Source organism: Hemicordylus capensis, chromosome 1, assembly GCF_027244095.1.
Source record: "Hemicordylus capensis ecotype Gifberg chromosome 1, rHemCap1.1.pri, whole genome shotgun sequence".
Lineage (NCBI taxonomy): Eukaryota > Metazoa > Chordata > Lepidosauria > Squamata > Cordylidae > Hemicordylus > Hemicordylus capensis.
The window spans coordinates 37527746-37548001 of record NC_069657.1 but is presented as its reverse complement, the minus strand read 5'-3'; the positions used below and the strand labels follow the sequence as shown (position 1 = coordinate 37548001).

Genomic DNA, 20256 nt, shown 5'->3' with positions numbered 1-20256 from the left:
CATAATCTAGAACCAATGCACTTCAAATATTTTTACCATCTGTAATCACAGAGACTGGATAGAGAGGCAAAGGTTAATCACAAATCCAGTAACACAACTGCATGAGTACATTATGTGCAACAAGTAAAGCCTGTCTGTTTGTCCTATTAATGCAGGCACCTCCAGTTCAGTGAAAAATACTGCAAAGTTAACATGCTATAAATATTCCACCTGCTCTGTCCTCATTCCACCCCACCCCCCACACAAGCCCTAGGAGTTGTATTTTAAAAACTGCTTTGAAAATAGCAGCACCCCTTTGCCAGCCAAAGTGCCAGTGACCTTCTGGTGGGGCTTTCTAGGAGGATCAGAGACCAAGGCCCAGAAACTGCTTAGCTGAGCAGGTCTCAATTTAAAAAAATCACAAGAAGGTATGTGCAGTCCACCCTCTCCCCATAAGAGATTAGTCTGTCCATTTGTCTGTCCCTGATTTAGAGGAGGCCCATCTACTGGACTAAGAATAGCTACTGAGCACCTGACATAGCAGCATGCTTCCCAAGGTCCATTCTGGGCCCACCACACATCCCATGAAATACTAGTGAAGCCTGTAGGAACAACCAGAGAGCTGGGGTGAGGACTTCAACATCGTCTCCCCACTGCACTCTCCAATGACTCATTTTGTCACTAGCATCTAGAGCAAGAGATGGAGCCAGGAATCCTTCCTTCTATGGCACAAGTCAGTGTTAATCTGGGTCACTATTAACTCAGTAGACAAAATGTCAGACCAGTAAAAGCCATATTGGGCCAGTTTTAATTGAAACTAATAGGAATTAGTAAATCAGCCTTAAACTCAGGACTCTTTTGGGGTTAATAAAGTGTTAACAGGGCAAGATCAACATTGAGCAGAGGTCTTGACCCCTGGAATAGCATATGGTGCTGTTGGGGTTGTCCCTTTGTGGGTATCACACTGAGGGTAAACAGAGGGTAAACCCTTTTTGTTGTTGTTGCTGTTGCTGAGGAGATTCAGGCAGTCAAGTTTTAGAACTACTTTATGAGAGGAGACAGAGAAAGACTGTTGTCCAGGTGAGAACTAGGTAGAACCCTGCCCACAGACTAGAGCTCTGGTCAATCCTAAAGAGTTTGAAGGAAAGGTCCCAAAAGTCAACATTTGACAATTGGGTTTATAGTGATCAATTATCTTGCCTGGCTTTTTAAACTGTTTTATGTCTTTGGGGGAAGGTATCACACATGACCTGGAGAAGCATCTGGGTACTCCAATTGCACGCATAAAGGGGAGGGAGATACAGCAGTGGGAATCTGACAAACTGGGTGAGGAGACAGAGGATTAGAAGTGTCCAGTCTATCCTTCCTTCTGGTTTGTCTCCCAGCAAAGATACCCTGGTTGCAGCAACACCATACCATCAAGTCTTCAGATGTTGCTACTAAACGCAAGGTCAGTAAATGAAAAAGCAACTGCCATCCTAGATATGATCCTGGATGAACATACTGTCTGTCTTATATATCAAGACCTGGATGGGCAAGTCTGATAGTGTTTAAGCCTGTCAGTTTTGTCCGAACACCAGAATAGACTTAATAGCTAGGGAGGCAGGGTTGCTGGAAGATTCCATTCCGCTCTCCAGATGTTCTGTCTCCAGAGCCCTAATTTTATTTCCCTCATGTAATAAAGGATTTATATCCTGTCTTTCTGTCCCATAGAATTGAACACCCAAGGCAGATAACAAACTCTATATCTATACACACTCTATCTATCTATCTATCTATCTATCTATCTGATTTGTATACCACCCTTCCAAAATGGCTCAGGGTGGTTTACAATTAAAACACACCACTAAAAGAGTAAAAAGCTAAATCAAATTAAAAAACAATAAAACAAATAACAATTTAAAAACATTTTAAAACAACAATTAAACAATTACAGTGATTAAAAACCCTGAAATCGGGTTTTGAATTTTAAAATAAACCAGAAATTAAAAACCCCACAATTTAGGAAGCTGAGAAAGCTTGGGTGAAAAGAAGGGTTTTCAGGTGTTTTTTGAAAATTGCCAAAGATGGGGAGGATCGTATCTCAGCAGGGAGCACATTCCACAATCTCGAGGCAGCGACCGAGAAGTCCTGTCTCTGTGTAGCCACCAAATGAGTTGGCGGTAACTGGATATGGACCTCCTCAGATGACCTCAATGGGCGGTGGGGCTCATAACAAAGAAGACGCTCTCTTAGGTACCCAGGGCCTAAGCCATTTAGGGCTTTGGAAGTTATAACTAGCACTTTGTATTTTGTCCAGAAGCCTATTGGCAGCCAGTGTAACTCCATCAGTAAAGGAGTAACATGGTCTCTCCAAGATGACCCAGAGACCAACCTGGCTGCCGCATTCTGAACCAACTGAAGTTTCCGGACTACATACAAAGGCAGCCCCACGTACAGCACATTACAAAGGTCAAGTCTGGAGGTTACCAACAGATGTACCACTGATTTGAGGTCATTGATCTCAAGAAACGGACGCGGCTGATGTATCAACCTGAGCTGACAAAAAGCACCCCTGGCCACCACCTCAACCTGAGAAACCAGGGAGAGGTGTGAATCCAGAAGTACTCCCAGACTGCAAACCTGTTCCTTTTGGGGAAGTGTGACCCCACCTAGAACAGGCAGATCAAAATTGTCTCTAGAGTTCTGACCCCGCACAATAAGTACCTCCGTCTTATCTGGACTTAGTTTCAGTTTATTCTCCCTCAAATAGCCCATTACTGCTTCCAGACAGGCATATGCCAGCTCCTGAAGAAGTTGACATGGAGAAGTAGATCTGGGTGTCATCAGCATACTGGTAACACCCAGCTCCAAATCCCCTGATGATCTCTCCCAGTGGTTTTATGTAGATGTTAAAAAGCAATGGAGAAAGTATGGAGCCTTGAGGGACACCATACTTAAGCTCAGATTTTGAAGAGCAACAGTCTCCAAGCAACACCATCTGGAATCTATCTGAGAGGTAGGAGCGGAACCACTGTAAAACAGTGCCTCCCACCCCCAACACCCTCAGACGTTCCAGAAGGATACTATGGTCAATAGTATCGAAAGCCGCCGAGAGATCCAAAAGAACCAACAGAGTCACACTTCTTCTGTCAATTGCCAATTGGAGATCAGTCAATTGCCAATTGGAGATCAACCAAATTAAAGGTTGATCATTAAAGAATTATTTGGAATCTATAATTATCTGGAATCTAAAACCTAAAATTTTCTCAGGAGCTTAGAACACCTTGCTTATGAGGTAAAACTACACCACCTGTGGCTTTTTAGTTTAGGAAAAAAGACAACTGAAGGGTGACTATAAAAGGTCTATAAAATTATGCATGGTGTGGAGAGAGTAGATTAGGGAATTTTTTCTCCCTCTCGCATAACACTAGAACCAGGCGTCATCCCAAGAAAGTGAAATTTCTTCCAGCCAAGAAATTTAAGACTGACAAAAAGGAAGTACTTTTTCACACAACACATAATTAACCAATGGAATTATCTGCCTCAAGCTGTGGTGACAACCACTAACCTGGATGGCTTTAAGAAGGGCTTAGATAAATTTATGGAAGACATCTATCAATGGCTACTAGACTGAGGGCAATAGGCCACCTCCAGCACAAGAAGCAAAATGTCTCTAAATACCAGTTGCAGGGGAGAGACAACAGGAGAGAGGCCATGCCCTCAGCTCTTGCCTGTGGGCTTCCCAGAGGCATCTGGTGGGCCACTGTGTGAAACATAATGCTGGACTAGATAGGCCTCTGGCCTGATCCATTCAGGGCTGTTCTTATTAATCTTAAAAACAGTTAAGGCAACATCAGCAGCAAAAATAAAAAGCAACACAGGAGCCAGTATCAAAATCAAACTGGGAAATAACATTATTCAGTTGTTATGCAGGCCATGGGACCACTGCAACAAAACATTTTTAATGAGATGCTGCAATACCAATAGTAAGGGAGCCAAACATGCCTCAAGGAAAGGAGTTTCACAGTTTGAACACCAAAACTGAGCACCAAGGCCTGTGTCCATCCCAGGTTTCCCTGCAAGGGATTCTTTGGTCAAAAGTATGCTGTCTACTGAGTGAACCAGTCATGCAGAGAAAAGGAGACCAGACGTACCCACCAACCATGACTATAAAAAATCTTATAGGATCTCAGAGAACTGAATCTACACTGACTGAGCATATTTATAGCCATAGATCTGTTTTGAAGTAGATTAAATGCTGAATCTTGAAACAACCACATGGGAAAACAAGGGGTATGATTCATCACAGTTAAATGCCGCTAACAAAGACTGCGTATTGGTCGAAATGCATCTGGCTCAGGATGTTGGATTGTCAGAGTATCTGCTTGTGCTGCACCACACCACGGGAGGACAAACTACATGTGGAACAGTTCATTTTATATATTGCATATAGACATTCAACAACTCCCTGTTGAAGCATCATTTTGGGGACTTTTTGTATATATTTTATATGCTTACAGATTTATCTATAAATTTTTGTGATGGCTTTTTTCTTTATTATGGAGAGTATATTTTGTTAATTGTCTTTTCATATATATACTGTCTAGATTTATACAGGCTTTACTCAAATAACTTTTATGATCATATGTTACCTATCTTTTATAAAGTGAGAATATAGACTGTGGTTACAGTTTGTCAATATATTCATATCTGGGATTAAAGTTAATATAGGGCATAGAATATACATCTGTTCTTAAGTGGGGCTTCTCTTTTAGTCGCCAGTCCATGTACCCATCAACCACACTTCTGCAAGGCCTCCATTTAAGATCTAAGTGGACAGGTAGGAAAGTGTGGGTGGAGACAATCCTTTAAATATCCTGGTCCCAAAACACTGAACGCTTTAAGGGTGATGACCAGAACTTCTAACTGAACCCAGAAACAGACTGGAAACCAATGTCAATTATGCAGTCTTGGAGTACAGGTTGGGGTATCATTTATCCGAACTGCTTGAGACCAGAAGTGTTCCGGATTTGGGACTTGTCCAGATTTTAGAATATTTGCATACTATAATGAGCTACCTTGGGCATGAGATCCAAGTCTAAACGTGAAAGGTTACTGTACACTGTATTTTTTTGTAGGTTTTATTTAAAGTATAAAAACAAATAAGCATTGAATTTACGATAACTACAACTAACTGCAAATGTAATGAAAACTAATTGTGAGAAAATTTTCAATGCAATAATATTTGCATGGTGGTTTCTGGATTTTGGAGCATTCCGGATTAGGGATACTCAACCTGTAATATGCTCCAAAAAACAGGCCCTGCTCATCGTTCTAGCTCTAGCATTTTGCACTGACTAAAAAGTCCAAATACTTTTCAAAGGCAGCCCCATGTGAAGTACACTGCAGTTATGCAACCCAGATTTTACCAGAGCAGGTGGCCAAAACTGCCTTCTCCAGAAAATAATGCAGCTAAAACATATCAGCCAAACATGTGCAAAAGTGCTCCTGGACATAGCCACACCTGACCATCCATCCAGGACTAAGGCTAGGTTCAAGAGCACTCCCAAGCTACAAACCTAAACCTGGTTCTTCAAGGGGAATGCAACCCTGTCCGGAACAGGTTGTACAGAACCTCACTGAACAAAAGCATTTGTTATGTCTGGATTGAGTGTTTCCTTCTTAGCCCGCATCCAGTCCATCACTGACCTCAGACATTGGTTCAGAAGTCCCACAGCCTCCCTGGAATCTGATGAAAAGGCAAAATAGAATTGGATGTAATCAGCATATGCTGATTACATATTGGATGTAATCAGCATATAATCAGCATTGGTGCCTCATGCTGGGTTCCTGGGACAAGATGAGGATTGTTGGTGTATTCCCCTCTCTGCTGCCTAACAGGCAATATGTCTGAGTTGGCCGAGGTGATATGATATTGAGCATAGCCAGGTTCTAATCATGGGGGACTTCCACATCCATGCCAAAGCCCCCTTGTCAGGGATAGCTCAGGACTTCATGGCCACCATGACAGTCACAGGACTGTCCCAGAGAATTTTAGATCCAGTGCATATGAAGGGTCACACACTTGATCTGGCATTCTCAGCTAGGTGGAATTATAATTCCAGCATCCCAGCTGCAGAGGGTCTTGGATGATATGGATTATCTGGACCCTTTTCAATCTGGTTTCCGCCCCGGATATGGGACTAAGACTGCCTTGGTCGCTCTAGTGGATGACCTATGCCAGGAACTAGACAGGGGGAGTGCGTCCCGGTTGGTTCTGCTGGACCTCTCAGCGGCATTCGATACCATCGACCATGGTATCCTTCTGGGCCGCCTCTCGAGTATGGGAATCGGAGGTACTGTGTTGCAGTGGTTTCAGTCCTTTCTTGGAGGGAAGGTCCAGAAGGTGGTGCTGGGGGACTACTGCTCGGCTCCGTGGCCATTGGCCTGTGGGGTCCTGCAGGGTTCGGTCTTATCCCCCATGCTGTTTAACATCTACATGAAACCGCTGGGAGAGGTCATCCGGGGACTTGGACTGAGTTGTCAGCAATATGCTGATGACACTCAACTCTATCTCTCCTTGTCACCTGATCCTAGGGAGGCGCTGGATGTCCTGAATCGGGGTCTGGAGACCGTGATGGGTTGGATGTGGGCTAATAAACTGAAATTGAATCCAGACAAGACGGAGGTAATGTTGGTCAGTAGGAGAGCCAATCGGGATAAGGAGATTTTACTGGTTCTGGATTGGGTTGCACTCCCCTTGAAGGAGCAAGTACGCAGCTTGGGGGTATTACTGGACCCGGCTCTGCTTTTGGAAGCTCAGGTGGAGGCTGTGGCCAGGGGTGCCTTTGCACAGCTTCGGCTAGTGCGCCAGCTGCGTCCCTTTCTCGAGAAGGCAGATCTGGTCACAGTTACCCATGCCTTAGTCATGTCAAGGCTGGATTACTGTAACGCGCTCTATGTGGGGCTGCCCTTGAAGAACATCCGGAAACTGCAGCTAGTGCAAAATGCGGCAGCTAGGGTTTTATCCAGAGCTGCCCAGTGGGAGCACATCACACCCATTTTGAAAGAGCTGCACTGGCTACCAGTTTGTTTCCGGGTCCAATTCAAGGTGCTGGTTTTGACCTTTAAAGCCCTAAATGGTTTGGGCCCAGGATACCTGAGGGACCGCCTGCTCCCAAGGGTTGCTGCCCACTTGACAAGGTCATCTGAGGGGGCTCTGCTCCAGATGCCAACAATGAGGGAGGCTCGGTTGTCGTGCACGCGGGACAGGGCCTTCTCTGTTGCTGCCCCCAGACTCTGGAATGCTCTCCCAGTGGCTATTCGCTCCTCAGTTTCCATCACAGCTTTTAGAAAAAATGTAAAATATTGGCTTTTTGCCCAGGCATTTATTTGATTCTCTGCTGCTGCTCCTTATAATCTTTATTGCTTTTATGCATTTTGTTTTAAATTTTTTAATCAGATTTGTTTAATATTTTTCCCCCACTTAATATTTTAATTGTGTCTTTTTTACCATTTTGTGTTAAAAAAAATTTGCTGTAAACCACCTTGGGATTGCTTTAATGAAAGGCGGTATATAAATTTAACAATAATTAAAAATAAATAAAATAATGATCTGTGAGTAGAAGATATGTGTTAACAGTTCCCTTGTCATGGAGAGACCACTATCTAGTGAATTTTAGAATCACAATGCCTTTTACCTTCTGCAAGAATGAATGACTAATCTGGTCTGCATCCATAGACTGACCTGATGGTGTTCTGATGGCTCTCGGGAAATTTTCTAACAATGGATATTGGCTGACAGTTCTTTCAAAGTCCTGGTTAAATTCTAGAAAAGGGAATGGCTTGCAGTGTTAATGCTGAGAGCTTTGGACAATAACACACAGATGAAAGCTCAAATGCAGATGGAGTAATATGTGGGACATCCTGCCTGACAATCAAGCAGGTCATCCTGCTGAACAATCTTCAGCAGGAGAAAGACATCAGGAGTGTCACCCTATTGAGCCTCCTGGAACTCTCAGCAGCTTTCAGAGCCATCAGACATACAGAAGGCCTGTCTAGTTTGAGAATCAAGGGCACCTCTTTGTGGTGGTTGTGTTCTAGCTGACATTAAGGTTCCAGAAGATGGTCCTGGGAGATTTCTTGTCTATGCACTTGTGAGATGGGGTGCAATAGATTACAAATGTTGTCTCTCATGCTATTTAACATTTTAATTCTTTCTTTTTTATTTTACAACATTTATAGCCAGGTTTTCTGCACACACTGAACAGTCAAACTAGTCAATAAAAATCCACTTACATGAACCACAAGGGAGGTGGGCAATTGTTCACCAGTTAGGAGTTATTACTATGTTGATAACACCTATATCTGTTTTGGCCTCAGGCGACATTCATAATTAAGAGAACTTGCACCAGCTTTAGTGCACCAACTATGTCCTCTTCTGAACAAGGATAACCTAACTGCCATTCAAGCTTTAGTAACATCCAAGTTAGATTACTATAATGAACTCCATGTGAGGCTGCCCTTGAAAATCATTCTGAAATGGCAACTGGTTCAAAATGCGACAGTCAGACTTTTGTGTCAAGTCAAGACTTTTGACTTGACACTCTCCTCTCAGAACACAGCAGATATGGTATTTACAGATCTTTCTGGGTGCAACTAAAGGTACTGACATTGACTTATGCCCTAAACAGACTAGACGTAGCATATCTGCCCATATCAATCTTGGAGAGGAGAGCTGGTCTTGTGGTAGCAAGCATGACTTGTCCCAATAGCTAAGCAGGGTCTGCCCTGGTTGCATATGAATGAGAGACGATGTGTGAGCAAAATATTCCCCTCAGGGGATGAAGCCGCTCTGGGAAGAGCAGAAGGTTTCAGGTTCCCTCCCTGGCTTCTCCAAGATAGGGCTGAGAGAGATTCCTGCCTGCAACCTTGGAGAAGCCGCTGTCAGTCTGTGAAGACAATAGTGAGCTAGATAGACCAATGGTCTGACTCAGTATATGGCAGTTTCCTATGTTCCTAATCTGCCCATATGCTACATTTGTTAACATATGCTTTGCTCTTCGTACCCCCATTGTCAGAAGTTATGAGGTAGTGATCAGAGGCAGGGCCTTTTCAATATTGGCATGCAGACTTTGGAACTTGCTCCCTAGGGAGATTCATGCTGCCCCCATAGCACCAGGCTAAATCTGTTTTACTTAGGTGGCTCTTTGGGGAATTAAAACTGATGTTTCATAGTTCTATTATGCTGTTATTTTAGATATTTTAAAATATATAATATAGGATTATACATAGTTTTGTTTTCATTGAGGTCATTCATACAATCAAAAACTGTGTTCTCACCAGGTTTGGGAGGTGTGTGCGCTCCCAGCTTTCGGTTGTGTGGAAGCAAACTAAGAGGAAAACCTGGGTAAAAGTGATTGTGTTGAAGCAAGGTAGGAGGAAAACCTGGGCAGCTTTTCCTCCTACCTTCCACACAATCACTTTTATCCAGGTTTTCCTCTTACCTTGCTTCCATACACACACCTCCCAAACCTGGGTAGAACACAGTTTTTGATTGTGTGAATGACCTCACAATTTGTTAATCACTTGGAATACTACAGTAGAAAGAAAGGCTATATGAGAACCACGGATATCTGAGGGAGCAGACAGCATATTGGACCAAGGAGATGTGGATTCTATTCCCCAATTAACTGGATGGCCTTGGGTCGACCACAATCTTTAATCCTAAACTATCTTCATAAGATTCCTGTGACAACAAAATGCAGGGGAGGCATACACCAAGTACATCACCCTGAACTCCGTAAAAGAAAGGTGGGCTAAAAATTAAACAGATGTAAATGTCTTACAGTGGCTAGCAGTATTCAAGCCAGATTGATAATACCCATTTACTCTAAGCTCCTTAAAGGAAGCCTGTTCTTATTCTAATAGTTATATACTATTATAATGTAACTAACAGTTACATATTCAGACTTCATGTTTTCACACTGTTTCAAAAACTTAATTGCATTTCTCAAAAAAGTATGAAAAATAAACATTAAATCCAAATATCAGCATATGATCACTTAATATCACATATGATTACTTAAGTTAAATGCTGTCAAAGCCAAATGAAGAAAAACCACACAGAAAGAGATTCAAGATCTGAACATACAATACAGAATTAAGGATGATTTCAAAGTTTACAGCAAATTGGGCAGACTGCCACATATCCTTCACAAAAACAGGGATTTACCAAATTCCCGATCCTCTCCAATGATCAAGCATTACACAATTTGCAACAGATGGAGAAATTCACATTCAGATTTTCTTAAGTGAAGCATTCCCACACATCAGTATAGTTCGATATATTTTTTTTCTGAATGTCATGGAGTCCAAAAAGTACAAAAGCCAAAAGAGGATTTGTCTAGTGTCTGTCAGAACATGCAGGTGGGCACAACACTATTTTGCTGATTCCTTCCCGAGAAGTGCCTCAAAGAAAAGCAACGGAAATAGATAATCACTGACAGTATTGCAATGCTCTGGGAAACTGCTTCTTTCATAGCACTGCATGCCTCCATCATGCATACTTAAAATCCAGCACACAAACCCTACATTTTTATATTTTTTCCGATTTGTTCTACGTATTTCAATACGTTCTAACCTGCTTTGAGGACTTTAACAAAAGAAGCAGGCTAGAAAACAATAAATAATTTTGTTTAAAATGTTTTTTAAAAAAATTCAACATGGTAACCAGACTGAGAACAGTGAAATTTCACCAAGAGAAAATACTCTGAGGATTGTGCATTTTGATCTCCCGGAATCTTTGTTATTCCCAGAATTAGATAACCCTTAGGTAGAAACAAATACTATGTGGTGGTCATTAATATATCCTTGATGTTTGTTCTAATCATTACCACATTTCTAAGTGGTGACAGAAGGGTAGTAATACTTAGCTAACTATAAAGCTAGAACTTGCAGATGACACTGGTTTGAGCCATGATTTTAAGTAGCCATCACATACAGAGGCTGTTCTCATGCACAGCCTAACCCAGCTAGAGATGCCCAGCCCAGATTAGGCTATGTGTGAGGACTGCCAGGATCTGGCCTGATCCCAAAGGGGCAGCACCACCTAGCCCCGCTTTCAAACCTGGCTGTTAGCCAGGTGAGCACTCCCTTGACCTGAGCTAATTGCTCATGCATTTGCTGGGGCTATGTTTAGCCCCAACAAACACAGAGGCAGGCACCTAGAGAGCCCATCTCCTGGGGGGGATTCCCCCAATGGACCGCATGTGTCTCACGGTGCACTGTAGAATTCATGGAGACCAGGACAACAAGTCCCAGGCTCAAATCAATCAGCCCTCCTCCATGCTGCATGGAGCAGGACTGATCATGTGGGAGCGTGCTCCGCACTCCCACCAAGTATACAGTGATCATCTGGGAGGAAAGGCAAGGTTTAGGAAGCCTTCCCCCCGCCTGCCTGGTAGGTTGTGTGACTAGCCCCAGTATCTGCTCACCTGTTTCTGCCCACAGAATTACAAACTGAATGGCCCAAAAGGTCCAACCACTTCTGCTAGGCAATGCCAACTATCCACTTAATCTTCTGTGTATCACCTATACAACCTAGATGTCAGTATGTCATAGTGCCAAGAGTAAACATATTGCTAAAGTGATTATAAGGGTTAAGTTAGCTTAAGGACGTCCAAATAGTGCAAGAAGGCGGGTGGGGGTAGAGAGATCAATTCGAAATACTGTGATCAATCACACCCCAGCACATCCATTAGAAAATTAGACTAACTTCAGTTCCATGCAACCTAGCATTTCATCTCTAATTATGTGCCTGTCCAAGATATCCCAAAGAAACAGAGAAGCATTACTGTATAATATAGGAGACTATCAAGAACATCTGCTTCTATTAGCTAAAATGCTCCACTTAATTGTAGAGTGAAGTTGGTAGACATTCTTGTATTCATGGCCTTTTTGAGACCCAAACAAATGTCTCTACTGTGTGACACCCTCCACTGTATTTACTTAGTGCTATCACATACCTTCTCAGCCTTCTATAGTCAAACCTAAACAAGCCACATGCTTTCGACCTTTGCCCACAGAACATATTCTTTGTTCCTTAATTATTCTAGCTGTTCTTTTTACCAGTCCCAGATACCATTTGTCCTTGAATTTTGAAAAATTCATTCAAATAATGTGAACATGTGCATGAAGATCTGTGAATAAAGTACCAGGAAGAAAATTTAAGTGTTGCTACCTCCATCCTAAGTTGTTACAACTTAAATTTAAAGCATTCTGGTTTGAATCTGTAAACAGACAAAACAAAAGAATGGGTGCTACATGTTGGCTCACAACCGAGTTAAACCACTCGTTTAAGTTTGCTATATTGTTTCCACTTATATTTAATTAAAACTTGGCCAAGCAACATGGCAGGCTGATGTTTTATACAGGGTGCCTGTTATCTGACCTCAGCGTTGGCTTCAATCCACACAACCTGCGTATTCACCTCTGTTAAATAATACGGAAATAAATTATTCAGCCACTAAGGGAGTGTATTATATACATTCTCCATGTAAAGTCCTACCATTATATCCATGCAAGATATGCATCCTTTATTGTTTAATTATATATTCTCACATATAGAGCTCTTGAAATGTGTCAACTTTTCAGATTTTGCACGCAAAAGAAGAGGATTCTGTTCACTTATACAATACACGCATCTTTAATTTGGAAGTACTATGAAAAGGTCATTCATGTGTTTTATTTTCATTAAAGGTTAGTCTGTTGCAATTTGCTTTTTAATGAGGTTGCTCTTGAACAATGCCTGCAGGATTCTAGTGCAGAACGGAGCTGATCAAAAACACATTATGGCAACAGAATCTGTGCTGGCTGTCTTCACATTTCTGACACAACTCAAGGTGACCGCTTCAGCCTCCAAGGTTTAGGGAGTAGCAGTTTAGTTACCTTCTCCCTTACATCCTGGGTTTTCATGATCTGAGCCTTATAGGTCACTCCCCTCCTGCCTCTCTCTCTCTCTGGCAAAAGAAGAACATAGTACTTGGATCATCTTTCTGGGAGTGTGGCCTCTTTCAAACTTGAAAATAATGGGGCAGGGTGTTTCTTACATACATGGAAGTGTTAATACATAGTATAGATATGCTGTGATGTGTCAATGCAAACACGAAGTCAGGCCAATTACTCACAGTATGCTGAAGACTAACCAATGTGCTAGCCAGTTTCATATGTCTTTTGTTCTTGTTTTCCAGTGGTTAAGAAAAAACACGTAAGAAACATACATCTTCTTGTTCAATGAGAACAGAAGATTTGCAAGACCACAAAAGGAAAATATAATGAAGAAGATAGATGAATACACACAGGTCCCACAAAAACGTGGATAGAAGTATCCACACAGGTCCCACAAAACTGAAGAAATCTGATTCTGAAGTACAAGTAGCTTCCAAGCCGGTCAATGACCTTTAGAATTAATACAAAAGGGCCTTCCCTTGATTTGTGGCTAAAATTCGTAATAAGATTTTGGGATAAAGAAAGATCTATGGAAGGGATCAAGATAGAACATTTGAGTACGTAAGTATGAGAAGATTCTTAGAAGTCAAGTACCAGTGGTTGAACACTATTTGGGTAAGTTGGAAACCTGGCCAAAAAAGAAGATCTGGAAGTATCAGCAGAAACAATAACAATGTCAACTGGTTTTAGGATGCTAAAGACCTTGGAAAATGATTCAGATGAAGCTAGCCTAAGATTGATTGGTTGTGCAGTCAAGTCGGTGTCAGCTCTCAGCGACCGCATAGATAGATTCTCTCCAGGATGATCTGTCTTCAACTTGGCCTTTAAGGTATCTCAGTGGTACATTAATTGCTGTCATAATTGAGTCCATCCACCTTGCTGCTGGTCAATCAATCAATCAAATCAATCTAGCTATCTATCTATTACAGCCATAGGCCATACAGAGAACATACAAAGATTAAAACAAGATTAAAAGCAAAATATGCCAGCAGTAATATAATACACAATAATTAGGACAAAACAATAGCTCCTAAGAATTAGATCTTAAACAAGATCTTAGTCTAATAGCGACATAAAATAATTTCGCCACCACCTTAGTAACCTCATTATCTTGATCCTCAAGACAAAAATTCAAATAAAAGGAGTCAGCTCTTCCTGGGAATTGCTCTAACAGAGGGAATATGAGTTCTTTCCTAGTATCAGAATAAAGGGAGCAGTATAACAGCACATGAGAAACTGTTTCAGGGAGGCCTGCACCACAAGGGCATAGGCCAAAATCTGACGATCCCTTATTAAATATTTTTTCCAAAAGGGCTGAAGGCAGCACATTCATACGGGCCCCAGTGAAAGCTATCCTAAACTTTTAAAAGTGTAGGGAAGCTAAATATTTAGCACCTCTATTCCCCGAAGGGGGCATGATACCAAAAAATAGAGGAGAGCAGGTCCTATTTCCCCTAGAAACAAGATTCTGGTGCTCAATGTCATGAAGGCGTTGTATAAGTGTAACCTTTGCCTTCTCATTTCCCATGAGTAAAATTTCAGAAGAAGATAGACCCATTTGCAATATTTTGTTGTTGACATATGACAGCCAAGGGCTAGGAAAGGAGTCTCTCCATAGAAAACAAAAATAGGAGGGATCCTGAATATCCAAGCAAAGTTTAATCCATCTGGTGAAAGCAAGTTCCCATGCTTAAAAAAAAAAAATAGTAAGGGATCCAGATTCCAAATATAATGCCGAATAAGGTACACATCTGGGTACCCCAAAGATAGCCCTAAGGAATAATGATTGAACCGTTTCCATCTCTGATGTTACTCCCTGAATCCAAAGTGGGACGCCATAAAGTAATTGAGCTACAATCTTTGCTCGAAAAACTTGGAGAGCCATAGGTATATACTGGCCTCCTTTGGAGTAGTAGAATCGCAGAAGAGCGTTGAGAGTTTCACGAGCAATAGAGATAGAATACAATCTTTGAGATTTCCTGTTAAGATTATATTGGAAAGGTATACCAAGGTATTTAAATTTATAAACCTGCTCGCCTTGCTGCTGGTCGTCCTCTTCTTCTCTTTCCTTCAACTTTTCCCAGCATTATGGACTTCTCAAGGGAGCTGGGTCTTTGCATAATGTGGCCAAAGTATAACAGTTTGAGCCTGGTCAGTTGTGCCTTGAGTGAAAATTCTGGATTGATTTGTTCTATGATCCATTTGTTTAGTGCTGGAGAAGACTTTTGAGAATACCATGGACAGCCAGGTAAACAAAGTTCAAAAGCGTCAATACCTTCTCTGTCTTGCTTCTTCAAAGTCCAGCTTTCACATCCATAGTGTCATTGGGGAAACCATTGTCCAAACAATTCTAATCTTTGTAGGTATAGACATGTCACAGCATCTAAATATCCTTTCCAAGGGCTTCATTGCAACCATATCAAGTGCTAGTCTGAGGCATATTTCTTGACTGATGGATTCTTTACTGTTGATGGTCGATCCTAAAAGGTAGAAGCTATCCACCACTTCAATGTCTTCATTGTCAGTTCTGAGGCTGGTTGCTGTACCCATTGTCATTAGTTTAGTCTTCTTTACATTTAGTCGTAGTCTCATTTTTTCACTGTGCTCCTTGACTTTTGTTACTAGAGCATTCTCAGCTATCAGAATAGCATCATCAGCGTAGCGCAGGTTATTGATGTTTCTTCCTCCAGCTTTAAAACCATGATCTTCTTCTTCCAATCCAGCTTCTCTCAGTAAATGTTCAGCATATAAGTTGAATAAATAAGGAGAAAGTATACAGCCTTGCCTTACTCATTTACCAATCTGGAACCAGTCTGTTTCACCATGTTCTGTCTGGACTGTGGATTCCTGTCCTGTGTATAGGTTTCTCATGAGGACAATGAGACATTCTGGGATGCCCATTTTCCTAAGGATATTCCACAATTTGACATGGTTGATGCAATCAAAGGCTTTTCTGTAGTCAATAAAGCACATATTTACTTCTTTTCAGTTTTATTTGGCTTTCTCAATTATCCAGCATTCATCAGCAATTATGTCTCTTGTTCCTCGGCCTTTTCTGAAACCAGCTTGAATATCTGGCATTTCCTTTTCCACGTAGGGCTCTAATCTGCGTTGGATGATCCTGAGCATTCTTTTGCTAGTATATGAAATTAAGGATATTGTGTGATGGTCTGCGCAATCTGTTAAGTATCCTTTCTTTGGTATGGGTATGTAGAGTGACCTCTTCCAATCTGTTCACCACTGTGTCGTTCTCCAGATTTGTTGGCTAAAGCCTTGACTGGCTCTTCTTCTGTTGCCTGCCATATTTCTGTAGCTATTCCATCAATTCCTGTAGCCTTCCGACATGGTAAGGACCTAGAATATCTTGGATGTTGATGTCACTGCTGTACAGATTTTTAGTATACTCCTATTTCTGTTTGATCTTTTCTGGGTCAGTTACTATCTATCCTTTGGCCTCCCTTAACATACCAATTTGAGGTTGGAACCTCCTTCTGAGTTCTGAGATCTTGGAAAACTTTCTGGTTTTCTCCGTGTCTATTTCCATCCTCAAGGTCTTGTAGTACTGCTCCTTGTCTCATTGTAGTACTGCTCCTTGTCTCTTCTAACAGCTTTCTGAAATTCCTTATTAATTTCCATCATGAGGTCTTTGGCTTTCTTGACCTTTAGCTTCTCTCCTCTTCTTGGCAATTTCTACTGTCTGTTCTGACACTCAGTTTGCTTTCTTCTGTTTCTTGGTCTATTTGGAAGTCTCTTTTCACATTTGTCCTTAACAACTTCTCTGATTTCATTCCACATTTCTTCTGGTTCCCTATCAATGAGGTTCAGAAGTTCAAAGCAATTCCTGATGTTCTCTTTGAAAATGGTGGGTACATCCTTAAGATCATATTGTGGAAGCTGGATAGCATTGTTTTTCTGCTTTAGCTTGACTTGGAACTTGCACATGAGCAGTTTGTGATCTGTTCCACAATCAGCCCTTCTTTGCTGTTATAACTGAGCTCTTCCACCTCCTTGCACCAATAATGTAATCAATTTGATTTCTGTATACTCCATCTGGCGATGTCCATGTGTATAGGCACCACTTTGGTTGGAGATCATTGGATTGGCAGAAACTAATAAGTCATCCTCCTGCTTCATTTCTGTTTCCTAGGCAGAAATGTGTTTTCTGTGTTTCCAACTGTTTTTTCCTCCTTACCATTTCCAACTTTGGCATTCCAGTCTCCAACCACCAGCAGCACATTGTGTTGTATGTTCTGTCAATTTCAGACTTGAGCATAGATCTCATCAACTTCCCCTTCTTCTGCATCAGTTGTTGGGGCAAAGACTTGAAAAACTGTCATGTCAAAGGGTTGTCCAAGAAATATAATTGACATTAGTTGGTCACTGAACGTGTTTTACCCAAGTACTGTTATTGCTATATCCTTCCTGACTATGAAAGCAACACAGTTCCTTCTTTGTTTTTCAGGTCCTGAGTAGTAAATGGTATGATTTTCTGATAGAAAGTGTCCAATTACAGTCCATTTTAATTTGCTATTGCCCAAGAAGTCAATCTGTAGTCGATTCATTTCATTTTTCACTGTGTTGAACTTTCCCACATTCTTGCTTCTTATGTTCCGCATCCCCACTGTAATTCTGTCTTTGCAGCTTCAGCTTTTCTTTTCCTGCATAGCAATATCAGTCGCTAGACGTCCAAAAGGCTTTAGCCTAACCACTCCATAAACACCATCAGTACTCTGAGAGATCCTCAGCTCTTCCTCAGTAGCACGTTGAGTACCATCCAACCTGAGAGGCCCATCATCCAGCACTACATCAACAATAATCCTATCTTGTCTATCCATGTGGTTTTCTTAGTCAAATATAGGAGTGGTTTATGATCATTTCATACTGCCTTCTCCCATGCAGTGTGAAATGATACCTTTGTCATTGTCCCTAAAGTGACCATCCTTCCTATATTGCTGCAGCCCAATAGAGGTGACCACCATATCTTTAGAACTCTTTAAGCACTCCACAAAATTTCCACAGGGATTTCATGAAGTGGTGTTTCTCTCCTACTCCTATGAACATAGGAGCCATATTCTATTCACCTTTCCATTTTATAGGTCAAAGTGTAAAAGGAGTATACGAATCAGATGAATAAAAATAAGATGTTTATATACTGCTTTTCAACAAAAAGTTCCCAAAGCTGTTTATATAGATATAAATAAATAAAATGGATCCCTGTCCTCAAAGGGCTCACAATCTAAAAAAGAAAAAAAACAGGTTGCTTACCTGTAACGGATGATCTGGAAGTGGTTCCATGCATTCATAACTAGTGAGTTCTGCACCTGCGCAGATCAGCTTCGGCTTGCGATGCCTGCAACTTCCCATTGCACGTGACTGCAGTACCCTCTAGTGGTGGTTGAGCATCCCTTTATTCAGTTTCTTGATGGCCGACCAATTTCTTGATGGCACATGTCATCCCAGCACATGGTGGTACAGTAGCTTGCCACACACGCAGTGGGGACGGATGGGCGGGTTTTATGAATATATGGAACCACTTCAAGATCATCTGTTACAGGTAAGCAACCTGTTTATCTGGAAGGTGGTTCCAAACATTCATAACTAGTGGGTGAATTGAACTGGAGAAGGTACAGAAGAGGGCAACCAAGATGATCAAGGGCCTAGAGCACCTTTCTTATGAGGCAAGACTACAACACATGGGGCTTTTTAGTTTAGAAAAAAGACGACTGCGGGGAGACATGATAGAGGTCTATAAAATCATGCACGGTATGGAGAAAGTGGAGAGGGAGAAATTCTTTTCCCTCTCACACAACACTAGAACCAGGGGTCACTCCATGAAATTGATTGCCAGGAGGTCCAGGACCAACAAACGGAAGTACTTTTTCACACAATGCGTAATCCACTTGTGGAATTCTCTGCCACAGGATGTGGTGACAGCCAACAACCTGGAAGGCTTTAAGAGCGGTTTGGATAACTTCATGGAGGACAGGTCTATCAATGGCTACTAGTTGGAGGGCTGTAGGCCACCTCCAGTCTCAAAGGCAGGATGGCTCTGAGAACCAGTTGCAGGGGAGTAACGGCAGGAGAGAGGGCACGCCCTCAACTCCTGCCTGTGGCTTCCAGCAGCATCTGGTGGGCCACTGTGCAAAACAGGATGCTGGACTAGATGGGCCTTGGGCCTGATCCAGCAGGGCTGTTCTTATGTTCTTATGAATTACGAGCTACTCAGAAGGTGGTGGGTGCGTGCCGCAAGTTACTGTAGCACCCTCTTTAGGACCACCCATCCAAATTCTGCAGCAGCTGCTGTTAGGAGATCTATGGCATAGTGCCTTACAAATGTCTGATGAGATGACCAAGTAGCTGCCGTACAGATATCACTGAAGCGAATGCCTGCCAGGTGTGCTGCAGACGTGGTATATGCCCTAGTTGAGTGCGCCTTAATCAAGGCTGGTGGGCTGACACCCTGTTGGTCATATGCCAATTTTATCAATTTATCAACCAATTTTATCAATTTATCAACCAAAAGGACAGCCTCTGGCGGGTCGGGGAGTATCCCCTGTGTCTCCCCTGTAGGCTCACAAACAGATGACGTGTCCTTTGGATATGCAAGGTGGCTTTCAAATAGTAGAGAAGTGCTCTTTGAACATAAAGTGAATGCATTGCCCGGTCCAGTGGTGATGAAGGATCGCAGAAAAAGGTAGGCAGCACCACCTCTGTATTCAGATGGAAGTCAGTAACAACCTTAGGCCTGAATTCTGGATCTAGGCGCATAACGACATGGTCAGGATATATTTTTGTGTATGGTTCATCTGTACGGAGTGCTCTCAACTCACTCACATGCTTAGCTGTAGTTATTGCCACTAAAAAGAGTGTCTTAAGAGTCACAAGCTTCAATGCTGCTGCAGCCATTGGCTCAAATGGAGGTTCCATCAAGGATGAGAGCACCAAGGAGAGACTTCATTTTTCTGCTGGTAGTCTAACCAGTGGATATAAGTTATTCATCCCTCTTAAAAAGTCTTTACATCTTGGGTGGGTGAAGACTGTTCTCCCATCCTATCCGTCATGTGTGCTGATATAGCAGCCATATGCACCTTTATGAAGACATTCGCCAAGCCACTCTGCTTCAGAGTTGTCAGATAGAGAAGAAGTGCCTTCAGGCTAGCTTCCCTGGGGTCATATCCTGGAATTGGATGCACCAATTCCATAACTGAAGACTGAGACTGCACAAAGATCTGGACACTGTTCCGCCCTGTTTGTCTACATAAGTGATGGCCATCGTATTGTCCATCT

General features: G+C 42.1%; 1 protein-coding gene across 12 annotated transcripts in view; it reads right to left on the bottom strand.

Moving 5' to 3' along the window:
* Positions 1-20256, bottom strand: part of EML5 (EMAP like 5) — a 266795-nt gene that overhangs the window by 174126 nt on the left and 72413 nt on the right. The gene's annotated exons all lie outside the window — the stretch shown is intronic.